The sequence below is a fragment of the Pocillopora verrucosa genome, chromosome 1 (assembly GCF_036669915.1).
Source record: "Pocillopora verrucosa isolate sample1 chromosome 1, ASM3666991v2, whole genome shotgun sequence".
Classification (NCBI taxonomy): Eukaryota; Metazoa; Cnidaria; class Anthozoa; order Scleractinia; family Pocilloporidae; genus Pocillopora; species Pocillopora verrucosa.
In genome coordinates this window covers 33,143,843-33,170,060 of record NC_089312.1, presented here as the reverse complement: position 1 = coordinate 33,170,060, position 26,218 = coordinate 33,143,843, and the positions used below count along the sequence as shown (strand labels likewise).

Here is a 26,218-nt window from a genome sequence, read left to right as displayed (position 1 = left end):
CCACTGTTTTACAATGAAATCTTTAACCTCAGTGAAACAAATCATGCATAGCCCTCGCACGCACTTCCTAACCTGTGGTTATTACTAGTAATAATAATAATAATAATAATAATAATTTGTTACTATAGTAACAAGTAATAATACTGTGGATATCATCTAAGAACAAAGATTCAAACTATACTGAGGAGGCAGCTGGAACACGAAGGATTGGTTCAAATAATCTGATTGACTGTACAAGATAAAAGCTGTCAAAAATGTCAAAATATAATGCTTTGGTTTCATTTGGTTCGAGACCCCAGCAGAGTTTGAAGTCTAAAAATAATGGCGGCTGTGATAGCGTGGCGTGTGCGAAGTTTAGATTAGAGAGCGTTTACGCTTTTGAGGAGGCGAAGATGGATATCTACCGCATATTTTTTCAGAAGATGTAGTTTTCGGGCAGATGTGGGGTCTACAGCTGAGGTGAGTGGTAGTTTTGTGTTTAATTCGACAAATTAGCTCTAATTTGCCGTAGCTTCCATACTGCTCTGAGGCGTAAATCCAAATAACGAACGTTTCATTCAAGGAAAGCACATTTTTCGTTTACTAAATTAGGGATTAAAAGTGTTTTGGTATATTTCGGACGTTTTCCATTCTCGTTAGTGTAGGATGAGGTGGAAATTGATAAACCGCGGAGTGAAAACTTATCCGTAGGGTAAATTTCGTTTGTTTATCAAATTTAAATGCCGTGGCTCAATCCCGAGTTAGAAATTTAACGGTGATTTACAGTAAAACACTTTTGTGGGTAAATGTATTTAAATGAACTTCAACAAAGAGAATTTATCACTCAATCTACAAGGTATGTAAATTTCGAATTAATGAGATAGAGCAAAAAGCTATACGTCAACAGATGTGTTCTTATACATGTGCAGCGAAATTTAAAGTACATATTTATATGTTTTAGATTGAATCGATCTTAAGAGGAGGGGTGACAAACTAAATTGGGATGTCGTCTTTAACCTTAGGTAGCAATGACTTTGATTTGCCTGCCTGTGACGAATAACACAAACATTCTCAATCATACATGAACATGGTATAAATAGGAATCTGACCATTACCTTTTCCAAACTATGATATTTACCGGTACTAACATTCTTATTCAACTCACACATTCATCAAGGCATGTTGTGCAACTTGTAAAATTAAAGCCATCTAAGTTATGCTAGTATTTTAAGTCAAGTAAGGTAAATTAAGTAAAAACTGTTGCATGAGACTTCTTTTATAATTTCATGTTCACAGTGTATTTTTTTTCAATCCATAGGGACAAGATAGCTCAACAGTACAGCTATCTTGCAGTCACACTTAATCTTTGACTTGCTTATGATGAAGGTGAGCAATTAGTAATGAAGTGTTAATTACCAGTAACATATTTGCTCTTAATCCAAAGCTTTTGGCAGTGAAAATGATGGACAAAAATCTCTTTCAAGCAGCTTATTACCTTTTTTTTAATGGTCTGACTAAATCATTTAAGGGGATAAAAAGGTAAGAATGCTTGATCAAAATACTCTATAAATGTACTGTAATCTTCAAGGATTGTAGCAATTTCAGAGCAACTTTTTTCTTGAGAAGAGTACTTGTTACCTCATCTGACAACTCATAGTCATTAGCATTGGGAAGCTGGTTATTCTGCATTGAGACGGTTGCATCCCATACTTTTATATCAGACTGTAGTTGTTTAGTGGCCTTCAGGACAAGAACTTGTATTTATGCCAGGTGGTTCTCATACCTGTTGGCACAATATTGGGGTTGCAGTTAAGGTTGTTACGCGATTTTTCAAGCGGTATCTCTTCAGGTGTTTTACCTAGTGAACCTCTGCAGCTTTTGCTGTTTTTGAAGTGAGGGAGTGGTTACTTTCATCTGACCTAGTACAAGTCTCATGCTCTGAAAGCTGTGGAAGTTGGTTTTGCTCTAGAGACTCTTTGCCATTTTCTTAAGGTTCTTGTTCCTTTCTTTGTTCTTGGTCATGTAAGTTTTCAAGTTGTGATTCTTCTCTAAAAATAACTGCAGCAACTTACATGTCATTACCATTGTCTATGTCTTCACAAGATGGTTCTTGAGAAAAAGAAAAAAATAAGGGACTAGACTATAATTTAATTGCTACATTTGTGTTATCAGGTGAATGAATTTCCTTGTAGTATTGATATAGTACTTTGAGTATGCCTAGTTACTCTAAGGCAAAAGTCAAGATCTATACTATGTAATTAAGGAAGCAATTTAGTTCTCAACTGCTCATTTTCCTGTGCTGAAATGAAGCCACGGGAACGAATATGTTGTGTGTAATTTGGTTGCTTATTTTCCTTTACATTTAGTGTACATGTACATTTTTACATGTTTCATTTCACTGAAATTTTATCATTGATTATTATTAATTATAACTTGAATGCAAAATACCTTGTGGTTTAGTACTGAGATCAGTTTCCTCTGGCTGACATTCTTCAGCGGCTGAGGGGCTGTCATCATTGAGATGTAACTTGTTGTAAACTAGTTCTCCACTCTTACTTCTCAGCTGGTATAGGGGCAGTTCTTTGGGTTTCTCAGAACATTGTTTCCAAGCAGTCTCCAAGCTGGTTTGAATGGCTTTGACTGAACTTGACCAGAACTGAAAAACGCGAGGACCCTCTGGGTGATGTGTGGCTTCACTAGGGCCATCATGGAACTCTACTGAACCATCATCTTTGTTAACAATTCTTTGCTTGCTGTTGTGTTGGCTCTATCAATTAACCTCTTTGACAACTTTGTAATTTCCTGTTCTTGTATACTATATTTTCTTCTGCAGTGATATCTTCTCCCAGCATGTGAAGAAATGCATTCGGCACCAAATTTTCAGCATGTTTGCTCCATGTCTTTCTTGTTATGTATACAATTCTGTCAAAAAATCTTCCAAATAACTCAGCATTGATGGATGAAAGACACACTAGCCTGTAGATGACAGAAGCATGATGCATAGCACTGTGATAGTCAATACCATACAATTTACAAATGGTCATGGTCTTGGGTGGGGTAAGTATGGCCCTCATTGCCAGTGCATGTTTAAATGGAAGGTTTGCAAGTCACAGTCTTCTTTGGTGTAAAATATTCCCATCATTTGAGCAAGTGTTGTCAGTAAATCCATCACACTGTTGCCTGCTTTTCCAGTTAAGAGAATGGTTACCTGCAGAAGTGCTTGATGACAGTCTGTGCAGTGGAGCTTGTCTTTTTAGGGCAATGGAGAGTGTCTCCTTCAATGTCATATGTGTGTCCACACCTGTGATGTGATGAGGGAGTTCCTCTAACACCTGTGAAATGTGATTTAGGCAACAATGAAGTGGTTCAAAGAATAAGACTTCATACTGATTTAGGTTTATTTCTTCTAAACTTAACTGGCTCTCGCCATACAACAATGCAGGAACTCTGCATGTACCCCCAAGCAATTCTGTGAGTTTCTCTGGCAACTGATGCTTTGTGCCACTTTTGTCTTCCCCTCTTGCTCAGAGTTCTCCTCTCAGCTGCTCAAGTTTTAGGTTTTTGAAAGGGCAAAGGCCACCTTTTTTCCCTTCAGGATCTGTAAGAACACGGTTTTTCTTTTTCTTCCAGTGTCTTGTATTTCCAATGTGACATATAATTAAAGTTGAATGAACTAGGCATGTCTCCATCACAGCCAACACAACTCTGATGGCCACCTTTGTGAGTTCCATCTTCAAACTCAGTGCTTGTAATTATCTCCATTCATGAATCTCATTGTATCCTTAATTTTGACATCTTGAATGTGCACTTCTTTTGATAGATCTCTTAGACATTCTCTTCTTGTTGGTATGAAAAGTACCTGGTCATCATCTGAACTGTCACACATTCCTATCATTTACAGATGAGGCTGTTCTATTTCTGCTTGTACATCAATTTTTTCTGTGATGGTATTTTTGGCCAAGTGTTCTTCATTTGTCAGGTGAATGGCAGCATTGTACATTTCACGCACCAGGAATAACATGATCCCAGTACTTCCTAGTCCAGCATGATCGTGCCATAATAACCAGTGCCGGGTTCTCTCTACCTTTTTTAATTGAGCAAGCAACCTATTAGGCTCCTCACTTGTACATGCCTCATTAAGGAAGGGAAGTCTTCCTTCAACTTCTTCTGGCTTAGCTTGCTGTATTCATCATCTGATGTGATTCTCACATATTTTCCTTTTTTTTTTTTTTTTTTTTTTAAAGCATCTCTCTCATTTCAAACAAGGGATACTTTTGTGCTGTTAGCTTGCAAGGGTGCTTCTCAATTTTTCCATTGGGTGTAATGACAAATTTATGTATTCAGTTTCCAGTACCGGTATACCCAGGTTGAACTATCAGCTATCTTATCCAGTATTACTTGTCTGATTTGGCTGTTTGGTTGATGAACAGGCATGGAAATCTCCCCAACATCTTGCTTTTCTTTTGCTATTCGAATTCTCGGTCCTAGACAACACACATACACAAAAATATATAAATAGTGACCTCTATATTATGTTTTCGCAAAACCCACATGTTTGTTTGTTTTATTGATTTTTTTGTTTTCTTTCTTTATCTTGTTGTTGTTGTTGTTGTTGTAAGCCTAAAGGTTAGATTATTGCATTTTATTTGAGTACAATGGGAATGCACCTGCGGTACATGTACTTTGGATTTTGTAGGTTGTTTATAATTCATATGCATTTCTTGAAAGCCACCTGAAATTACAGTATATGATGGCTTTGATATGTCACAAATTTTTGAGATCCAAAATGGGACAAGAAGGGGTGGGGTAATGGAGTGTTGAGGGGTTAGTAATGATTTGTTTCTCTTCTAAAGCAAAGAGAGATCTTAGCTCCTGGTGTTGTTCATCCCTCTTCTCTTGGATAATATTATTTAAGCCATTTTTTTGTTCCAGAAAATTCTGTTAACATCCAGTAACTCTGGAATCTGGTCAAGTGTTATGGAGAAGCAGTATAAGCAGCAAGGTATAAATCCTGGGATAAAAGTTATTGAACATAATTGACTGACTGACCATCAAGTGAACACATGTATGTAAGAGGATTGGTTATATAAGTGATATATAATTATCAAGAGATGGTACGTAAAGCTGGTAAATGTTTTGAGGTGACTTTAACTTTGAAATATCTGAATTTCTTGTTTGAGCTAGCCATCTCATCAGTAACTGCAAATTACATTATGGATTAGGAAGACTTTAAACTTGGTAATGAATCTGAGTTAGATGTCAGTTTTTTTTCTTTTAAATTATTTTTTATATGTATGTGTACATGTATACCTCAAGTGTCTGTTAGAGTACAGAGTGACATGGATCTTCATGCACATTATTTAATTTGCTGGTGTTGATGATAACAAAATACTTACTCTTTTTCTGATCAAATGTATCAGTGTTGACTCTCTGGGACTTTAGGTACTCCTTCAAAACTTGCCCAGCATTGGGTGGTGGAACACTTGCCCCTTTTCTCCTTATTTGATACTCCCTGGCCTTCTCAGACCAGTTCACAGTCTTCCAGTCATTCACAACCAGCATTAGCTGGTCTAGGTTTCCATCCACAGCACTGGGAACGTGTGACTTCTTCTGTCGCTTAAGGGCATTTTTTACCCTCCTTTTGGCTTCATCAGTAGTTTCAAAACATTCTAGCATTTTTGCCTTTTCCTGGCTGCGAAAGATGTTCGTTGAGCCAGGTGAAGGTTGACATAATTTTTTTTAAAGAATTTTTCTACTTTTTTTTTCAAACTTTCTCTTTTCTTTACGGATTTTTTTCCTTTTTTGCCTCAACAGGTGAAACGTTCTTTGTCAACCCATCCTCAGGAACCATGGATATTACTTCTCCAAAGGACTTTCCAAGTCGCTTCTTACATATAGAGTCAACTTTTTTATGTATCACTGACCCTACATTTTTCACTTCTTTTTGTGTTGGTTGGAAGATTTTTTTCCTGAAAGCTCTTTGGCTCGAATTTTACTTCTATGAATGCCTCCCTTCTGCTCGCCACACAACCTGTACTTTTTTTTAAGAGGCTACTGTCTACTTGTGTTGTTAAGAGACAGCATTTGCATTCTTCTACTTGGCACAGAGTTTTTTTACCCTGGGCAGTCTTCTGCCAGCTTTCCGTAGAATATGCATTTAGATACTGTTGCTTTTTCTCTGGCGGCGACCACTGTGAAATTTGGCTATCAATGGCCTTATATTTTTTGATAAAAAGACCTATCGATGAAAATATAAATTTTTGTAATTGTACTTCATTTTTCTACCTTTAAGTATTTAGTAACCTTCAAAAGATTTATGGAAAGAAACACTTACTTTTGCTCACTTGTAAATGGGGATATTCTCTTAATAGGTCGGCAGGTTGAATCTAATTCTTTCACCTGAAGCCTCTTAGTCTCTAATACAGAATCTGAAATGAAATGTTAAGTGAAATCCGGCCGACTTGTGGCTCTTAAAAACACGCAAGTTTTCTTCACATGATTCTTAGAAAACAAACTGTTCAAGTGTGTGTTTAAAGAATGAACGACTTCCTTATTTACTGGAACATGAAGATTGCTTGGGATGACAGCGCCGTAAAACTCGGCCGCAGTGACTCGTGTGGCAGGGAAATCAGAGCAAGCTCTTAGTTGTTCTCGCAAAGGGCGGCCGATTTAATTTCTGAGGCTTACTTGATTGCGATGACCGGAGATCGCCATGATGAGGTAGCCACGTTGGACCTCAGCATAACACCGTCATGAATAGTATGAGTTTTAACCGTTATTTATTTATTTATTTATTTATTTACTCAACTTTGATCATACAGATCTTAATATACAAATTGTAGATAAATCAACAATTAAAATAAATAAAAAGAAAAAAATGAAAAAAAAAATCACAAGATCTGAATAATTGGGTCAGCGTATACAGAATACGAGGATCCCTTAAAAAAACTAGATGCATATTTGCGTTCACCCGGGCTTTCTGTTGGAAATAAACTTTGTTTTTTGTGCTAGCATTTGCCTAAGCTTTTTTTTATGCAATTATTGGTCTATCCTGTAACTGTTTTTCTCTTGGTATGTAAGAGATGCAGGTTTCTCACTTACGTATACCGAGCTGAAAACGGCGTTTCTTATGTAGTGTGAAGACCCTTTCCTGGGGTGGGGTGGGGGAAGATGGTGCCATGTATAATTGGCTACTATTTTAATACTTATTACTGGACACTATTTTGATTTTTATTCCCAAGTATTGACTTAATTAAATTTTGTTTTGTGGAATAAGGGTTGTAGCGGGGTAAGTCTTTTGCCAAACAGGCTGTCTTCTTATGTTTTCTTTTTCTTGGTTGACAAAAATTTCAGTCTGAGATAGCTTTAAATTATGAACAGCCCCAGGTGCTAGACACTTAACCAAAAGAAAACAAAAAGTCATTACCAAAGGTTATTACCGGGTGAACTGTTGATTTTATGGGGTTGTTGGAGTGGTTCTCATGAATGTGTGAAATATACTTTAGCATATTTTGTACTATTACCTCCCAATTTGTTTGTTTCCATTTGGAGTTACACTGCTAGTATACTTCAGTTAATACGTTTTGGTTTATTGGTTAGAGTGGTTTCACTGAAGCTGACGAGTATTTTACTGTTAGTGTTTAGAGTAATTTTCATTTTCCGTGAAAGAATAAAGTAATCAATAGTTAGTGGTGTACTGTGAATTTTTTCTTTTCTTTTCTTCTTTATCAATTACTACAAACTAAATAGTCATTTCTTTATTTCATGGGCAAATGAAAATCACTCTAAAAGATGTAAAGAAACAAAAGGTCACAAGGCATTCAGCATCTAATAACATTAATGTAATTCATCAGCAGTACCCAGGCCTATTGAAATTACTCTAATCAAAACCATTATTTTCATTTGCCCTTGAATGAAAAATGACTATTTAGTTTGTAGAAGTTGATAACGAACAAAAAATTCAGAGTCTACTAATTACAGTAATTGAAAATTTTCATTTGCACATGAAAATTATCTAAGTGTTTTCATTCTGTATATATGCAGTAAGGAAAAAGACATACTGTCAGATTATAGTTTTAATATAGCAATTTCTACTTCTGTCTCTACTTAATTTATAGTTGCAATAATTTGCTACATTCAGCCTCATTCTTGCAAGAACATCATCAGTTTGTTACAAGAAAACAATGTTAAATATCGACTGGCACGATATTTTACCTTTCTTATACCTTGACAAATTCTTTCATGACAGTTAAACTTAAACGTCCTTTTATTCAAGAGTTTTTTTGCATTAAAATAACAGTACAATGTAGATGACATAAGGATACATGGGAGAATACATGCATAGACAAATTTTCTAACCTTTCTGCTCTTGTTCCTTAACATTTTCAAACTTCGTATCGGTATTCTGCTTGGTTCACGATCACGTCTACATACACGATGCGATTTGCGTCTATGCTTCTCTCGATTAACATTAGATAGCTCAGTTGATATGGCATTTTTCTCGACGAAAGGTTCGCTCATAAATGTTCGCTCATAAAGAGATCTCTCACAAGGTTTGCGAACCGACCTGTTCGGAAAACGCTCAACATCTTTTAGTGTGGCTCTACCGCGAACGATGTGCATATGTGAGATGTGTGCATATTTTGTATACAGTGTCTGTGCTGATTTTGCACCGTGAATATATATATATATATATATATATATATATATATAATTATACAAGTTTTCTCAAATAGTATGAAATATCATGACCATACATCATTAATCAATCATAAAAATCTATCCTTGTCTACGTTAAATTTATTAAGATATAATTTATTAATACTTTTCTTGAATGATGAGGAATGTTCAATTGTTCTGATATCTAGTGGTAGGCAATTCTACAGGTCTACCCTTTGGTTAGACACAAATTGTGAATAAAATCTGCTAATTCTTTTTCGTAAAATACAATATCTTAAATTATATTAATTACAATAAATACTATCGGTCTAAAAATAGTCTTAAAATGAATCATTTAATTTTGGATGATGATACAAATGGTATTTAACCCTTTCACCCCCAGAGACAGGCTTTGACTTGATTTTATGTGGTTGTAACTTATTTGGATAAAACTCTTGTGTGTGAACATCAAATTTAAGCTGTCAAGCAGCACTTTCATGTTGCACTCTTTGTTTTTGTTGATTCTGCACGTTGAAATTCAAAGATTTCTTCTCAAATTTTGACCTAGCACTCTTGGGGGTGAAGGGGTCAATTACAGTTAAATATAATTTATTTTTTAATTAAAATCTTGTTGTAACGGTAACAATAAATTAGAATGAAGTTATCCTAAACTGCAGACTTAGCTGCTGTTTGTCTTTTTTTCCTGGGCTCACAGCTTTCCCTGTTAGCGTTGAATGAGGTCGTCTACAAGAAGCTTGACCATTTTGTATCTGGATGCCATGACATCTGACTTTGAAAAAATATATGTATACATATATACACAAGTATATAATAAAAGCTTAGACAAGGCCTAGATAGCTATAAGGAAAAGGGCATTCATTGAAATCTCAATTTAACAAAGTGCACTGGGATTTAGAAATCTCTGTTATATTGAACGACTTTTATATTGGAGTTAGTACATCTCTCCCATAGATTTTACTGAAAAAGCGTAAGTACTAAAACATGGAACGACCTAAAACCACCTAAAACCACCTACAACCATCTACAACCACCTCAAAAATTTCAACAACGACCTACAACCACCTCAAAAACATCTACAGCCACTCGCAAACTATCTAAAAGCATCTAAAACAAGGCATAAATGTCTTAAATAAGGCGAAACGACAACACGTCACGTACATGAAATACGAGAATCGAATGAAGCTTCCACCTCCCCCTGAAATCTTACCCTCCCTGGTCCCATGTAGAATCAACCATCTCACGAAATGAAATGCGAGAGCATGCCAATTATATTTTTTATTACCTCAGTAGTAAAAGACCTAAAGAACTTTACAAGCAGATGTTTTGGCTCACGTTTCATTTGATTACGTAATGGTCCAAGGTAGTGTTTTTCTGTATTTATAATCTCAGGAATGGAAATGTAATTGGAGCAAAACTTGAGTCGCTATTGCGTAAGTGGCACCACTCGTACAACTGCATACTGTATGAATACCAGCACGAAGGCGTTCGTGCCAAAGGAAGATTCCAAATGTACGCACAGTTCGCTTGAAATATTTCTAATGATGGTTGATTATACATAGGACCAGGGAGAGTAAGATTTCAGGGGGATGTGGAGGTTTCATTCGATTCTCGTATTTCATGTACGTGACGTGTTGTCGTTTCGCTTTATTTAAAACATTTATGCCATGTTTTAGATGGTTTGCGAGTGGCTGTAGATGTTTTTGAGGTGGTTGTAGGTCGTTGTTGAAATTTTTGAGGTGGTTGTAGATGGTTGTAGGTGGTTTTAGGTGGTTCCATGTTTTAGTACTTACCACTGAAAAAGGGCCGAATACAGTATTTTGTTTTTACCAAGTAGGGCTTCTTTATGTGATAAGGTTTCTTTAGTCACAGTTTGTATTATGAATCTTGAATGTTCCCAAAACGTGACTAAAGTAATCTTGAAATCTTACTGATAGATTTCCTTGTAAAGCAGAAGCTTAAGAAACTGCGGCATGCAAGTGACCGATTCGATTCTCAGAATTATTCGAGTTTCAGTTGCGCCGAGCGTTATGTAAGCTTAATTCAAGCCGCTATATCCATTCTTCGATAAGATTTTGATTATGTAACGAATATCGCAATTTTTACTCACCACAAACTTTCAAATCGTAGCTTTATAAGTGGCAACTCGACCCTTGTTTGTACCAGTCAATATGTCAACTGTTGTCCCTTTTTTAACTCCACGGCGCCAACGACTTTCTTTCCATTTACAACACTCGCCCTGTTCTCGTTTTTCCATTGAACCACACTAAAACCTTTCTTTAGAATGTTATATTAGGCAAAACAATCGAGAAAAGAAATAACTTAACAGACGAGCGATCAACCGATGAAAAGTACATTCAAAGATGAGCGCCAATGGAGTCTTCTTTGTTTCTGGTCACGGGTATGATCACATGGATCTTTTAGGACTTGTCTTTGGCTAATAAAGTGAATCAGCTAGCTTGCAAGAGAAGCGCACAACTTTATTTTGGCTTTTCCGATCGGTTCTCTGCTTCTGGACGATGGATACATTGGATCCATGTTCTGACAGTGATATAGATAATGATTTGAGCTCACTCTAAGTAGAAATAATCGAAAAGAATCGATCGTTCTAAAATACACGATTTGTGGCCGAAGGTTGTTGAAGAAACAAAGACTCGAAACCCCCTTGAGTTGTGTTCATGGCAAAGGTGAGAAATAACACAAGCCAATCACAATTTTGAATGCGATGACAAATCGTCTTTTACCCTCATTTTCATGAAAGAAGGATACCACATTAGGAAGTATAAGAGATACATAGATGATCACAGTGTATCTGTACTTAAATCAACAAAGCTTGATCGTAACAAGCGTTCAGCAACACGTTCCAAAACCGCCATCTCGATTCCTCAGTCTGTTGTTTCCACTGAACTTAAAGCAGCGGTATCAACAGAGGAGAGTGCGTCTCGTAAAGGAGAAACATTTTTACAAGAGACGAAAGCAACTATATGCGATTACAGAGGTGCGTTGGAACTCTGGTCCACAAATGGTTATGCACTGTCCGAAGTGTAAAACAATTTCGTTGATAGCTGACAGACAGAAGAACAACAAGTAAAGTTTAGAGCTGTTATTATTGAAGTGTGACTTGCACTTTTCATTTGTATACAAAGAAGGACTTGTATTTCGCACCAAAAATAAAAAGAAGTAATATTTTTTGGGAGATTCAGTGATTGGGACATTTAAGAAATTAAATTATGAAAGGAAACTCGGTTTGTACTTCTCACTACTAACAAGTCTTGTTTTAAAAATATTTTCAGATCAAAGTTTCAAATAAAGTAAATTGAAGAAGTAATTTAAAAGGTAGTTTTTCTCAAAGGGAACAGTGACTACCCCTGTCTTGTCTGCATGCCAAACATTTGCCAATTGTGCAGATGATCCACAAGTATTAGAACTCTTACAAAAATGTTTTGTAAGAATAAAAACAGCAAAACAAATTAAAGTAATCAGTCACAAAACAGAGCAAAAAGCTGAAAAAAAAAACAGCAACAACAATCATGAAAAAAGAAAGATTAATTAGATGTTGAATTTGTTTGTCTAAGGCATGAAATTTCTACTAAAAATAATGTGAACAGAAAGTGTTTGAGGCAACTAAGCTTGACTGTTCCAAGGTTTTCTAACAAAGGCAACCAGTAACGTAGATTAGGAAAGTAACTTATGTTTATAGCTAACAAAGTGTGGATAACAATGTAATTATTGTTACACATGTGGAAGTTGTGTACTAAGGAACAGCTGATGAATGTTTGATGATTTTGGCACATCTGTGAACATGAGACATTTTGCATAACAATAAAAACTTTTATGACCATGGAATCCAAGAGTCCTTTGAGATTAGAAAGCAAATCTGTGATATGAGTACATTGGATTAATTGGCAATTTGCATTTAACATAATTGACTGCTGCTTCATGAGAAAATCCATATTAATGTAGAGATTTACTAAAGCTTAGTTTGAATAATAACTTTCATGATCTTTAAGTTATAAACATATACATGTATGTATATCTCTTGGTAAATTTTGTATAGCATACCTTTTATTGAGCCAAAGTTTTAAGCCTCTTAAAATTACTCCTTTTCTTAAAACCTTCACAGACAAAGTATTGAGAATTTCTTGGAATTAATTTGGACCTCAGGGTATTTGAATTGCCTCAAATTCAATTCCCAGAAATTCCCAAGAATTCCACCCTACTTAAATTATTGGTAGTTTGTATAGCTGAGAATTCATAGGAATTCCTAGGAATTCCAAGTCCTCGCAAAACTGGAGTCTTCCATTCCCAGAAATTCCCAGTAATTCCAAGCTTTTCAAATCAGAGCTTATTTGCATAGCTGGGAATTTTTGAGAATTCCTAGGAATTAAGTTGGGCTATAATTTTCATCATTCCTGATTTGCTCTGTTCTGTTTTTGAACACGAAACTATATTACTATACGAGTGTTAGCTGTGTTTGATTTTTATCGCTGTATATAAGCTAGCAGTCTAACTGAGTTGTAGCCAAGATGGTGGACATTGTGGCACATTGATGTTTCGGAAACTCTGTCACACTCTACTATTCTGAGGCTCGTTTGTGGTAGAAGTCTGGGAATCACTTGGCAAGCACATGGAGGTAAGAAACTGTTTTATCATTGCTTCCTTTTTAACTTTTTTTCAAGGTATTGCTTGTATCTGTTGCTAATCCTGCGATTGAGTTCAGTGTGAGTTCAGACCAGATCATTTTAGGCTTTATGCGCTTGTTAACTGACAGGAAAGCTACGTATTACTTTCATTTCCGAGTAGGTGTTAATTTAGTTCCACACTTTTTTAATTCAATATGTTTCGAAGTGTGTGAAACTGACATTGTTTTGAAAAATATCAAATTCTCCTTGAGGATACGACTGTGTTGTTAGAGAATCTTTCTTTTGATCAGCGTAACCAGTGTTAAGTTCCAACATATAAACGTTGAGAGAAAGGGACATTTGTAAGGGAAAAAGTATTTGTTAGCTTAAGTTAAAATCATATTTCGTAAAGGAATTTATGATTTTGTTCTGAAAAAAAGAACTCAGGTGAACTGTTGCCTTATTATCAAAAGTCCTAATATAGAAAATTAACAATGGGTACTAATAACTAGACAAAAAAAATTGTTACAAAGTTCTTTCATGTTTTAGTGAGACTCATTTTGTGGTGGGTAGCATTACAGGCCTAGTTCACAAGACAGGGTTTAAAAGCTTTGTAGTCTTACTTGTATGTATACATTGTGTATAATTTTCTGTTTACACATGCAACCAAGATTTCTAGTGAGAAGATGGCTTGTATACATTTTAAATGAATTATATTGTTCATCATTAAAACATAGTGAAGTATGATTGCTTCACTATTCAATTCCCCATATTAGAACAAAATGCTACAACAAAATGATGCAAGAAATGAAAAGACATAAGGTTCTGGAGTTTAAATATAATCATGGTTTTCTCTATCCTTGTACTACTCTCAAAGAATACAACAATTCTTAGCTTTTCTTCAAGGATGTCACTTAAGAGGACCCTATTTCTACAATACAGCAATTAGTTTCAAAATCACTTGAGCAGAAGACTTAATTTGCTCAACATCATTCATCACGTATCACACACTTGGCAAATGTTACCTTTTGAGCTCATTTTGTTCAGTGAATCCTCTAGAAGCATAAATAAATTTATGATTTACAGATTGTTGTACAAAATTAAACATTGTTATTAAACAATCATGTTGTTTCTGTTCTTTTTAAGATTTCTACCATGCAACATTGCCTTCAATTATGTTCCAGACCTACATACACGTAGGATACTAATATATTTATCAGTTGGACAGCTATATTAAAGTTCCTTAAAACGGTATGTTTTTAATTATCTTTACAATTAGTGTATTTTCATGCTTACAGGTTACATGTGGAATCCACTGAAGATAGCTTTTCTTTGGACTTAATGTTTAGGACCTTAAATATTACTGTTTACTTTTTATTCCGCAACGATGTCATTTTACCAAAGAAGGTCATGAGAAAGTGCCACAGTATCACCATGGTATTGGACTGTAAAGCAGGGTAAAAATACAGATCAACAAAATGGCCGTACTAAATGAGTTAGACTTTGATTTCTTTTATCGTTTTTAGGCTTGACTCTTAAAGAAATGAACTTTAAGTATGACAGATTTTTTTGGTGGTCACAGGGAACACTTTTATGTTTCCATTTGTATTGTTTCTGCCTTTTATTTGCTCCTTGTGCCTTTGATATAATGCACAGATACATGTAAAATTGTAGGATGTGTTTTGCAAACTAAACTAAAAAAAGTTAAAGTGAAATAAAAGTGGTCAAATAAAAAGTCTGTTATTTGATGTTTGAACGCATATGAGCAGCCACTTTGCTCAGTTGCTAGTATTTTTCCATGCCCCTTCAGGGCCTGGCAAAATATTAAGCAAGTCACAAAATATCAGCACATGCAGTATATAATAACATATATTTATATTTTATATAGTGTATAGTGAGTTAAAACATTGAATAAGGTGTATTTATTTAGGAAGGTGAATGGTGATCTGCCATATTTTCAGCAGCTCAGTGGCAACTTTAATTTTCTTCCATGTTTTTGCTATAACTGGATCTTTGTTCATGTGGTTTTCTGTGGGAATTTTATGGGAGACTTTCTTGAAGTTGGCTGACCACTCAACAATTACTTCATTTATTTCCTTATATTGCTTTAGAACTTGTACTTTAATGTGTGCCAGGTGTTTTAAGAAGTGTTCTTTGTGGTATCTCGAGCTTGAATTTTTTGTAGCATTTTTTAAAGTTTTTCATATAACATAACATCTTTGGTTGTGCCAAGAATCTCTGAAAGAGCTTTTGCTGTTTTGGTTGATGGTAAAAAAATCTTCAGATAACTTTGGTTTCTTGGCCAGGGGTTCACCTGTATCATTTTGCACTGTTTCAATCAGCTGTTGTGGTTCTGGGATCAGATCATTTTCCAGCTTTTCCCTGCTGTCTTCTTCATCAATAAAAAGAGCTGTATCTTCAGCTTCCTCTTCAGATTCACTATCACTCTTGAATTACTAATCTTGTACTGACAGATTCTGTTCCATGTATTCCTCTCCATTATGACATTCTTTATCTATTTCTTTGTGGCTGGAAAGGCAGAAATTTGATGAAATCCTCTTGCCAGTGTAGTCATGAATTTTGATGGCTGGGATTTTGATTCCACTTACAATGCATTCTTCCCGGCAGTGTTGAAGGAACATTTTCTCCATTCTAATATTGGAGGAACGAAAGTGGTGAAGGGAAGGTCCTTGCTCTCTGAACTCAATCTCCTCAGGACCATCAAAGAACTCAATGCAGTCTTTCTCCTCGATTTCTCTCCACCAAACTTCTTCTCCTGGTACAAGGAAGTCAGCAATAGACTTAATGTGAGCCTCCCAATGCTCAGCATGTGTGTTGATGATATCTTTGGGTTAAACTGTGTTTCCTAGCTTTGGTAGGCCTTTGCTCATGTTGCTGATTTCCTTTTCTTGCCTAATGATGCAGGTAACAGCTGTGTTTCCTCCTGAAGTCTTCACTGCTTGCATGTGCAGAACTGCATTGCTTACTAAGTTTTCAACTTGGATGTTCCAGGTCTTCCTGATGATGTCGGTCAGCTCCTCAAACAACCTCTCAAACATTTTTGCATTAGTTGAACAGTGTGAAGCAAGACAAAGAAGAAAGGCAGAATGAGATACGCATGCATGGAAGTAAATGTGAAAGAGCTTTCTGCTTGTTAGGGCTGTAGTTGGAGTCATCACTTTTTGGCACAAAATTGCATGCCTCCAACACAGGTTATGCAACCTTAATATCAACTTTGGTGACCTCTGTCTGTCCTGAGCATAAAAAATTTCCACCATTCCAGGGTGGCTTGCAAAGCTCTCACATCATGGGTTGTTGTCTGGTAAAGGGCTACAGATAAGTAGATTATTGTCTTGTGATGATCAATCCCATCCTTTTTCTCTTTGTTAAGTTGAACAGCTAGTATTTCTTTAAGTTTAATCAGTGTATCAGTGTCAGAAATGTGATGTGGATTTCTTTCAGAATGTTTTCTTATGTGATTCATAGAGCAGTGAAGAGCTTCAAAGTAGAGTACCTCGCAGGACTGAAGGTTGAGACTTTCCGCAGTAACACTCTCATTCCCAAACAACAGTGCTGGAATTCTCGTTGCTCCTTCAAGTTCTTCATTTAAAATTTGTGCAAGAGCTGGTATGGTTTGTTTGAATCTCCGAGTCATCTTGCTTCAATTTTAGCTCATAGTTCATTGACCTTCAGATCTTTAAATGGGTTCAAGAGTTGCTTTGCCTCTTTTCCTTTCCCCTCTACTAGTACCTGTTGTTGCTGTTCAGTCAATGTTCTGTACTTTCTTTGAGCCATGTAATTTAGATTGTGGCACATGCTTAAATGTTGATCATGACCTAAGCAACCATAATGCCCTCCATGCTGGTCTCCACATTCAAAGTTTACTGCAGCGTTGTCTCCATTTATGAATCTCATCTCATCTCATCTGCTACTTCAACATTCTCTACTGTTTTCACTTTTTGGATTAAATTTTCTAAATCATCATGTCTGGCTGGAACAAATTTTATCTGATCTTCAGTGCTGGAACTGCTCTGCCCCAGCATATACAGATAGGGCCTCTCCACTGTTGCCTGGACATCCACATCTTTTCCATATTGAACTCTAGCTTCTGCAGTAGATAGCTGAATTGCTGGGTTGTACATCTCTCTGACACAAAGGAGCACATGACCATAATTCGAAAGGGTTGAATGGTCATGCCAAGTCGGCCTATGCCTCTTCTGCATAAAGCTTTTTTATTCGAAAGAGGTCTTTTTTTTAATTAAGGTTCTTTTTTAATGTCTTGGAAGGGAATTTTTCTTGCTTGCAAGTGGCATTTCTTCTGATTTATCTCCCCTTGTGCATTTATAGCTAATTTGGTGATCTCTCTATCTATTGTTTGCTCTCCTATATTAAATATGCTATTTTCTGTTCCCTCATGGATGCTTTGATTGAGTTGTTCATTTGATTGCATCACAAGCACAAAAATTTCTCCCCCTTTTGCTCCCTCATAGCTATGCGTACCCTGGAAAATTAATCAAAACCTTGTGTTAAAGGAGGCTAGGGAAATGATAAAAACCCATGAAAGTATTATTATATTCATCATTAACTTGACTTAGACTGTTGTATGCATTCTTGTTTCTGTAGGCCTACTTCTTCTAATGTTTTTTCTAATTCATTATCTAATTAAACTGTAGAAAATGATAATTAGCAGTATAGCTAGTACTTCTAAATTCTAAATTTTAACTCCTAAATCGCATTGTTCTTTAATAAATAAACCAAATGTCTTTCAATCCTAATACATAATTTCTTTCGCGTATGATATTGCAGAGATGTAACTCTCCATGGTTGGCTTAGTAACAAATTTGCCACTTATTTTTACCTATAAGGCCATCCTCTGAATTGAGATGCACTTCTGATGGAGGCTCAAATCGGGCAATGTTGACTTCTTTTGACTTTAAAAAGGCCTTGATTTATTGCCCTCCACTGCCAGGTGTCGAATCACTTCCCTTGGTTTTGATGTTGTACATTCTGGCTTTTGCTGACCAGTTTGGAGGAGCATGAAAGGCCATGACTCTACATCTGCTAGTAATTGGTCCAACTTCCTTCTGTGTTATCAGCTCAAGCAGTGTGAGATCGTTCCCTGACCTTTTCCCTTGACCGTTTTTGCTCTCTCCTCTACCTCTTCAAAGGTTTCAAAGGACAGGGCCATTCTTTGGACTTGTCTTGTACTGTAAGACTAATGAAGGCTTAGGTGAACAGCACTGTCTTCTTGTGACATTTTGGACTCTAGTTCTTTTCTTTTTTGTTTGCCTTTGGTCATTTCTGTTCATTTTTTTCTTGTCGGCAGGTGAAGACATCTTTTGAAGACCAGCTTCAGGGAAAAGCATTAGAATGTCACTAGGTAATTTTTGAAAGTTTTCCTTGCATTTTTTCATAATAAATGCCAAATATCGCTCCCCCAATACTTTTTAATATCCTTTTTGTGATCTCAGGTTCCTTTTGACATTGACATTTGCGTTAAGTTCAGTCGGAGGTCCCTTCTTAGCCCCTCTGCTGTCCTTATTAAAAGGGAAGGTAGATTGTAATTAAGAGTTGAATAAAAGACAGGCCTGGCAGGCAGTCAAGGAGTGATCTTTTTTCCCTCCTTTACTTATTACTTTGCCCTCATTCCAGTTGTTTGAAGAAGATTCTGTTAGGTATGCTTCTTTTTCGGTTTTGCCTCTCCAGTTGTAAGATTTTTCATCAATGGCTTTGTAATGCCGGATGAAGTCTTCCTGTTTCATGTGTAGCCCTGGGTATTCTTGAAAATGTTCATTGAAGATTTTAAATCTATCTTCTAGCAATCTAGCAGCAAACTTTGCATTTCCTTCACCGGAAATCCTTTCAGTTTTGCTTAAACTTTTAGTTTCTCTAAGAAACATTCATGTCAAGCACAGTCAATCATTAAAGACATCTTTCTTGCCTTGGCTGAGGATATTGGATTTGATATCGAGTTCTAATTAGTTAGAAGTTAGAACCCTCCACGCTGCAACTTGGACTAGATAACTGCTCGAAATTTAAGTCAGACTGCACAAATCGCGCGCCAAAAAATGATGAGCTCATTTCACGGACGTCTCTATTCATTCATAAATTAATATAAAATCTATGAAGGTTTGAATTGACCATTGCCTTTGTTCATTGATTTTTTATCAAATAATTATGGAAATATAAAGAAAATACTACCTTGAAACGTATTTTGTAGCCTAAGAGAACAGTGTAAATGGCTGTTAGGCATCTTAAATTTAAAAAGCGACCTGATTTAATATTAATTAAAGAGTCGACCGCCATCTTGAAGTCTGCTTTCTACTCCATAGTTAATTTCACTATATTCCCCAGAAAAAGAGCGTTAGTACAATTAAATTATACCCCAGGGGAGAGGGATTCGAAGTTTCTGTTCCAGTCTCCCAACGGCCGTGAAACAAAATAGCGTTCGAATTGGAACGTTGTCAAGTGGCGGCCTATTTTGCGCCGTGAGGGAAGGAAAATCGATTCAAATGTGAAACATTTAAACATGAGTTAGTTCTGCTGAACTTCTTCTTGTTTTAGCCTTGCAATGTTGATCTCAAAGCTCATAACCATCCAGAATTTAGCGTTAAGACCCTCCGAACTCCTGCTGTGACGATTCTTTGACTTTTCCGGACATAAGGCCGATGCCGACGCCTTCGCAGGGCTAACTCTTATAAATTAACTATTCCTCAATACAATTTGGCAGAACTTGATTCAAGTCTTGTAAATTTGGTTTGCCCCATTTGAATTCAAATTAAGGCAATTAATTTGGGCGTCGTCAAGTGCGAGTAAAATTTAATTATGGTTGCTATGACAATGGTATTATGTGGAATGATAGATAATTTTCAGAGTAACAGCGTCGCCGAAATTTATTAAATTTGATCATCTATAACGACCTTGAATAAAAAAATAATTTGTTTGCCTCTTTTTCACCTCGTAAACATGCCTCAACGTGCCTGATATACAAGTTCCACTTCTGAAAATTTACCCATAAAATTCTATTTGCTTGGCGGCCATGGCAAGTATAAAAGAGTTCTTTAGCCTCTTAGTGCGGACATGTGGCATATCGTAAGGGCGATGGTTTCTTAAATTATACCTTTTATCCTTATACAATGGCGGAAGTAAGCTGTCCAGCGCATGGTCTGTATCAGATGCGATGCAATTGAAAAGCTTATCACATAGTGAATCAATATGATCCACCACAGGTGCTCTGCCTTGGATTTAACATGCATAATTGTAGCTCGTACCGAGATAGTGATTGAGGTCGCCCTTTCGTAAATACGAACAAGCTCGTCGATGAGATATTGCGGCAAGGCGCTATAGAATACCTGAACAGCATCATCGACCACGGACCTTACGCACGTATTGTACAAAAGAATTAGATCTGTTGGTGATAATTTCGCTCGTTTGAGCTGTCCGAAGGAGATAGAATCGCTCACTAGCTTTCTTACCTGCTTCTTCAATGTGTGCATTCCAAGTTAGGTTAGGGCTTTTAGCAAGTCCCAGCATCTTGGCGGCACTTACAACTTCTACTTCTTTTCTGTCGATAACAACCGCATCCAGTTCAATTGGATTTCGGGCAAACGAGATTCGTAGCTCCTTGCATTCATCAGGGTTTGAGTTGTACTCTATTTATATGGGACCACTCAATAACCTGGTTAACTACACCCTGTGCATTACTGGTATTCCCTTTCGGAACGAATTCGAATGCTGTACTGTCATCAACAAATTTCCATAAATGTGGTGTGTTTACATCTAAATCAATTATCATCAATACAAAAAGCCGTGGGCCCAATTTAGTACCCTGCGGTACCCCATGAGATTTCTATCAGGTATAGTTGACAAAGGAGAGTTTAGAATCTACCATTTAGGCAGAAATAAAACAACCAAACATGACTCAACTCAATTTGTTCCAAACTTCCCATGTAGGCAACTGACATTGACGCCAAACAGATATGAACCGCTGGGCAGGTATGGAACGAAGTATGCTAGCCTCTCAAACTCGTGATAAATTTAGAGTTTTAGTGCTAGGTGCAAAAAACGCTTCTGAACAGCAAAGATATTAAATTCCCAAATTAAACCGCTGTGAAATAACTCATGTAAATGCTTTGTTTTCAATAGTTAACTGCAAAGATTCTGAAGTGTTTGCAATTCTGAAGTGCGTCCGAATCTGGCAAATTATCCAGGTCATTGCGAGTCAAATCATGAGTGGACAAAGAGATATTACGCCAAGTCCTGTGGCTGGTGTTGTGAGTGTAAGTCCTTTTCGCAGAGACTTTAAGTCTAATGTCATAGTTTTACTCGCTATCCCTTACTATTTCTGTAGTTGCCCGATTTTTTTAAAAATGTATTATTTTATTTTTTTAACACGACTCGGGTACTGATATATACCTTGCTTGGCTAATGGAAATTTACGGGAAGACAAATGAACTTAAAAGTTTCGTGAAATATTTAATTTTAAGTGAAATAAAAATGAAAAGAATCTGGAAACATTTCAGGGCTTTGATCTTTATTCAGACCAGCCATATTAACAATCATGAATTTATATAATTATAGTAATGCATTTTCCCTTGCCCTTTTTTTTATTTTATTTTATTATTTTTTTTATTTTTATTACAGCTTGATTTGAACAAAAGGGACACTGAGCTGATCTCGATCAGGAAGAGTTTTTGCCGATTTCCTCAAAATACAAATAACTGCTCCATTCATACACTGCACCATTGTCAGTTTGATTCACTGTTCACAGAATAAAATAATGAATAACATACAACACACCTCACTAAGGCCTTTCTTAATAGTTTAGGAGAATAAAAATGTTTTTCAAGCTTTTGTTTCGCTTATGGGCTGTGGTTATTGATTACTATGTGGGTTAGTGTACGAAGGCTCCATTCTTAGCTTCACTATTTCCTTACGAACAGAAGGGCTAAATTTTATCGTGATGTTAGTAAAATGATCAATAAATTCGCAACGGAACCAGACGGATGACGTTTTTACTCATACGATAAGAAGGAGCAGAAAGAGATCATTTCCTCGCTTGACTTGAATGTGTAAAATCTACTCATATCGGTTAGCTTTTGGTTTAAGACTGAGGCTAGAAGATAAGTTCTAAAGATCATTGACCAATATCGGATGCAAAGATTTGTATTTTACTAAATAAACGTGTAGGAAGATGTGATTCAATGAAAACATCTTAATAAAAGATATAGCCGAAAGACTAAAAGACATAATACGAACAGACAATCTGTGGCTTATCCAACTACACGAAACTCTTAGAGAGAAGAAAGCTCAGACGCTGGAAAAAGAACTAACCTAAAGGATAAGAAACAAAAACTACTTGGTCGAAATTAACTAAATGACAAGTACTGGCGAATGAATAATTACTCATACAAATTCTATTTCCTGCAAGGCCCATCTCCCCAGCGGAGATGCGCTCTATGAATTCATGCTCAAATAAGGCCGTTTCGAGGCCTTTTTCATCAATTTCAACTTCGTGCTACCCGGAAGCATATTGCTTTTTCGGAAAACAAAACATCGAAGCTAATAACCTTTTTGCAACTCCACGAACTTCCAAACATTCGAGTTTTCGTATAAATGTAAGCTGAATTGAAAAATATGTACAGCTCGAAATAGAATTGCGTAGAATAATGCTTCATACATAACAGCTTTAAAATGATTCGTTTCGTTATCTCCAGCAAACAGGCGTCAGTAACTGAGGAGGTTCCTGTGGCTTTATTGTCCTAGGACAGCTGGAACTAAACATTTAACCAAATAAATCAGGTAATATCTATAAGAAATATTAAACAACCATCTTTCCTGTGAGCGAAAATAAAAAAAGGGTGTGAATCTATGGTAGTACAGTTGTTCAGAATTTAATATATCACTTAAGTGCTTACTCAATTCAAAGAACGAACGAACAGATCAGCTAAGAAAAATTGACAAATACCGTCCTCGCTTCTATATTAAGAAATCAGTTCAACTCTACAGCCGCTTCTAAACTTATCTAAACGCCCTTCACCACTCCTCGAACTGTTGGACAGTCATCAGCGATTTGTGCTGAGGTAGAATTGTGTAATTCATTAAAAAAATTGATCAGAATAATGCTTCATATGTTGAGGAAGATAGAAGAAAGAGCCTTAATTGGATTAACCAATCACCTCGCAAATTGGTAGCTAATTACTCAGTAGAAATAAACGCGTTACAGGTTAGATAAATGTGAAAATATTTTCGTTATGAAAAGGAAATGTCCGTGTACAGTGTACATGTAACACTTAAAGAATTATTCCTGTTGTTATCGTGAGTAAACAAGCTTTAAAGACTGAATTAGGAAGCTTCGACAGCTAAGAGAGCTGCGGCTAAACATTAAATCTACCAAATGGGAGAAGATCAGTGAGAAATACAAAACAAACAGCCTCTCATTCAACGAGAATTAGAACAGAGAGGTTTTTGTTTACGCTTTCAGTTGTCAGTGTATCATTAACATGCTTGCTTTAAAGATAACTCAGAACAGCTCTACGAATTAAGATGTTGTTAAGCCATAGTTCTAAAGAAAAAAAATTACGCTTTATTCCTAAATTTTAACAATTAAGTTCATGGATAAATAACAAGATTTTAATTAAAATAAATCTATCTGCTGGGTCTTACAAAACTGAAGATCAGCAGACCGCGGCCCGCGGGTTTCAGAGGTTCGGAACCTCTGAAACCTGCGGTGCCATACTTTTAACCTTATTTATACTCAAAAACCAAATTTCGCAACGCGTCAAGGTTTTTTTTTTTTTTCATTATTTTCTTTAGCAAAAATCTATGGATTCCGCAGGTTCCACGGTTAGCTGATCTGTAATTTAGTAACACCCCCATCTACTTTCCATTGTTATCTCCAGAATCAAACAAAATGTCCCGATATTTATTCATCTGTTGCAGATGGTCTGCTAATCGCGCCGAATTCTTAGCACCTTTGTTTCGTCAAGTTCTTATAAATTTGGTTTACACTCATATCGTTTCACATTGCTTTCCGAGAGCTAGATCAGTAGATCAGCGGCATGGGGAAATTGAATTCATTCTTTTGCTTGTTTCTTTTCTGGTTTGCTGCCACTTCTGCTTCAGACCCAGAAGGTATTGTTGACTTTCAGTTGCACAAATTTAACGGAGTAAATTTTTACTGTCAAATTCAGTGAGGACCAAACTTTTACTTTTGTGGAATAAAAGTGCTTTTAAGATCTTACAAATCAGTTACTTTGAATAAGATGTAAATAGGAGTGCGGTAAGACAAATTTGAACCAGAATCGGAATAAAAAATTTTAAAACATCGTGAAATTATAATCTTCATTGGATTTTCTTTAAATAAAAAGGGATTTGCTACTGAGCAAGAGAGGGTAACTACGTTTGGAGAAGTGATAAAATTACACTTTAACAAAATGAGGGAAAGTAAGCGTCAGATGAACATCAGGAAAAAATGGCATGTATTAGATTGGTATCCATCTTGAGTTAAATTTATGAGGGAAAGACTAGAGCTGATCCACTTACAAACCTCAGGTGTCAAGACATTTTTATTGGATTTAACAGCCAGATTTTAACCCCCCTTACAGAAAATATGGAAAGTACGGAGGATCTATTCGAGGGGGACATGAAGCTCTCACATAATCAAAGGGCCGCCATCGATGGACAAGCCGGGAGAGGATCCATCACAACTAGAAAATGGACTGGTGGTGTGCTGCCGTACGTGATTCACTCATCGCTGTGTCATGTCACATATAAGCTTCTTTTTACTCTTGAGAAAACGAGTGAACGGTTTGAATAATGAAATGCTACTTGCGTGATTTCCGTACGTTGGTTGCTGCTTGGACTTCTTTTAGTATTTTATATGACTTCTACAAGACCACGTAAGAGACTTCAAAGATTTTCGGAACTTTAAAATCTTAAATTACTACCTAAAAGAAAAATTTTTAAGATACAATAGAAGGATGACTTAGTTTGAAAAACACTTTTTCTTAGTGTTGGGTTAGAGGGGTGATGAGAATTGCATCTCGGTGTTGATAAAACTATTTTTTCTAGTGAAGGGGGTAAGCCTCTCAAGAACCTCTGGTGCTGCGTCGGTGGGGTGTAACGTTAGTTCTTCCGGTCCGACGAAACTTTTTACGGTAGCCAATTTACAATTTCAACTCAGTTGATAAAACCAAGTTGCCTTTTTCTATTTTTTTTCCCTCAACCTTGTAGTTCCCTCCTTACCAAAACCAAAGACAAAACATCCTGCCACTCGTTATGTTTTCATCTTTACTTTTATTCTTCTTTTAGCGGGAGCGGAATCGGTGATCCAAGCTGCATTTAATGAATGGGAGAAGACGTGCATTCGTTTTAGAAAGAGAACAACTGAAAGAAACTATGTTGAGTTCTTTAAAGGATCAGGGTGAGACAATGACCTTAAAAAATTCGCTTTATACACCTACTTTCAATTAACAACTGGTCAGCGTGCATCATTGAGATATGAAGCATGTGGAAAGTTTGGAGAGCACTTTAGATTCGAGAGAGTTATTGAAGGCGCAGTTGAGAGCAATTGAAAACTTCTCCACCATGTCTCGAAGCATGCACAGTTGGCGCACCAACCAATTTTTTCAAACTTTTCAACGCGATTATATAGGTGTAAAATAGATGACAAGAATTTTCCTCTGTTGTGCGTTTAATGCGTACAAACGTGTTATCAGATAACACGCGCGTACTTTTAATTGTAATCACAGGAATTAAGCAGCTATGTTATAAATTAACTTGAAATGAGGATTATCTAAGTTGATAATTAAAGATCGTAAATATTTTATTTATTACCACGCCTCCACCTCTGTCGTGATGGTTCTTCTCTGAGTTAATTGCATATTAATAGCGAATGTTGACGCGTTTACACGTCCGTTCCATTTGGCTTTTTAGGTTAA

At 36.3% G+C, this 26,218-nt stretch overlaps 1 long non-coding RNA gene across 1 annotated transcript; it reads left to right on the top strand.

Moving 5' to 3' along the window:
• The first annotated feature begins 190 nt into the window (after positions 1-190).
• LOC136279809 (uncharacterized) lies at positions 191-7,667 on the top strand. Its single transcript, XR_010717013.1, has 4 exons — positions 191-459; positions 1,298-1,365; positions 4,912-4,981; positions 5,794-7,667. It is a non-coding gene; the product is annotated as an uncharacterized lncRNA (long non-coding RNA).
• The last annotated feature ends 18,551 nt before the right edge of the window (positions 7,668-26,218 follow it).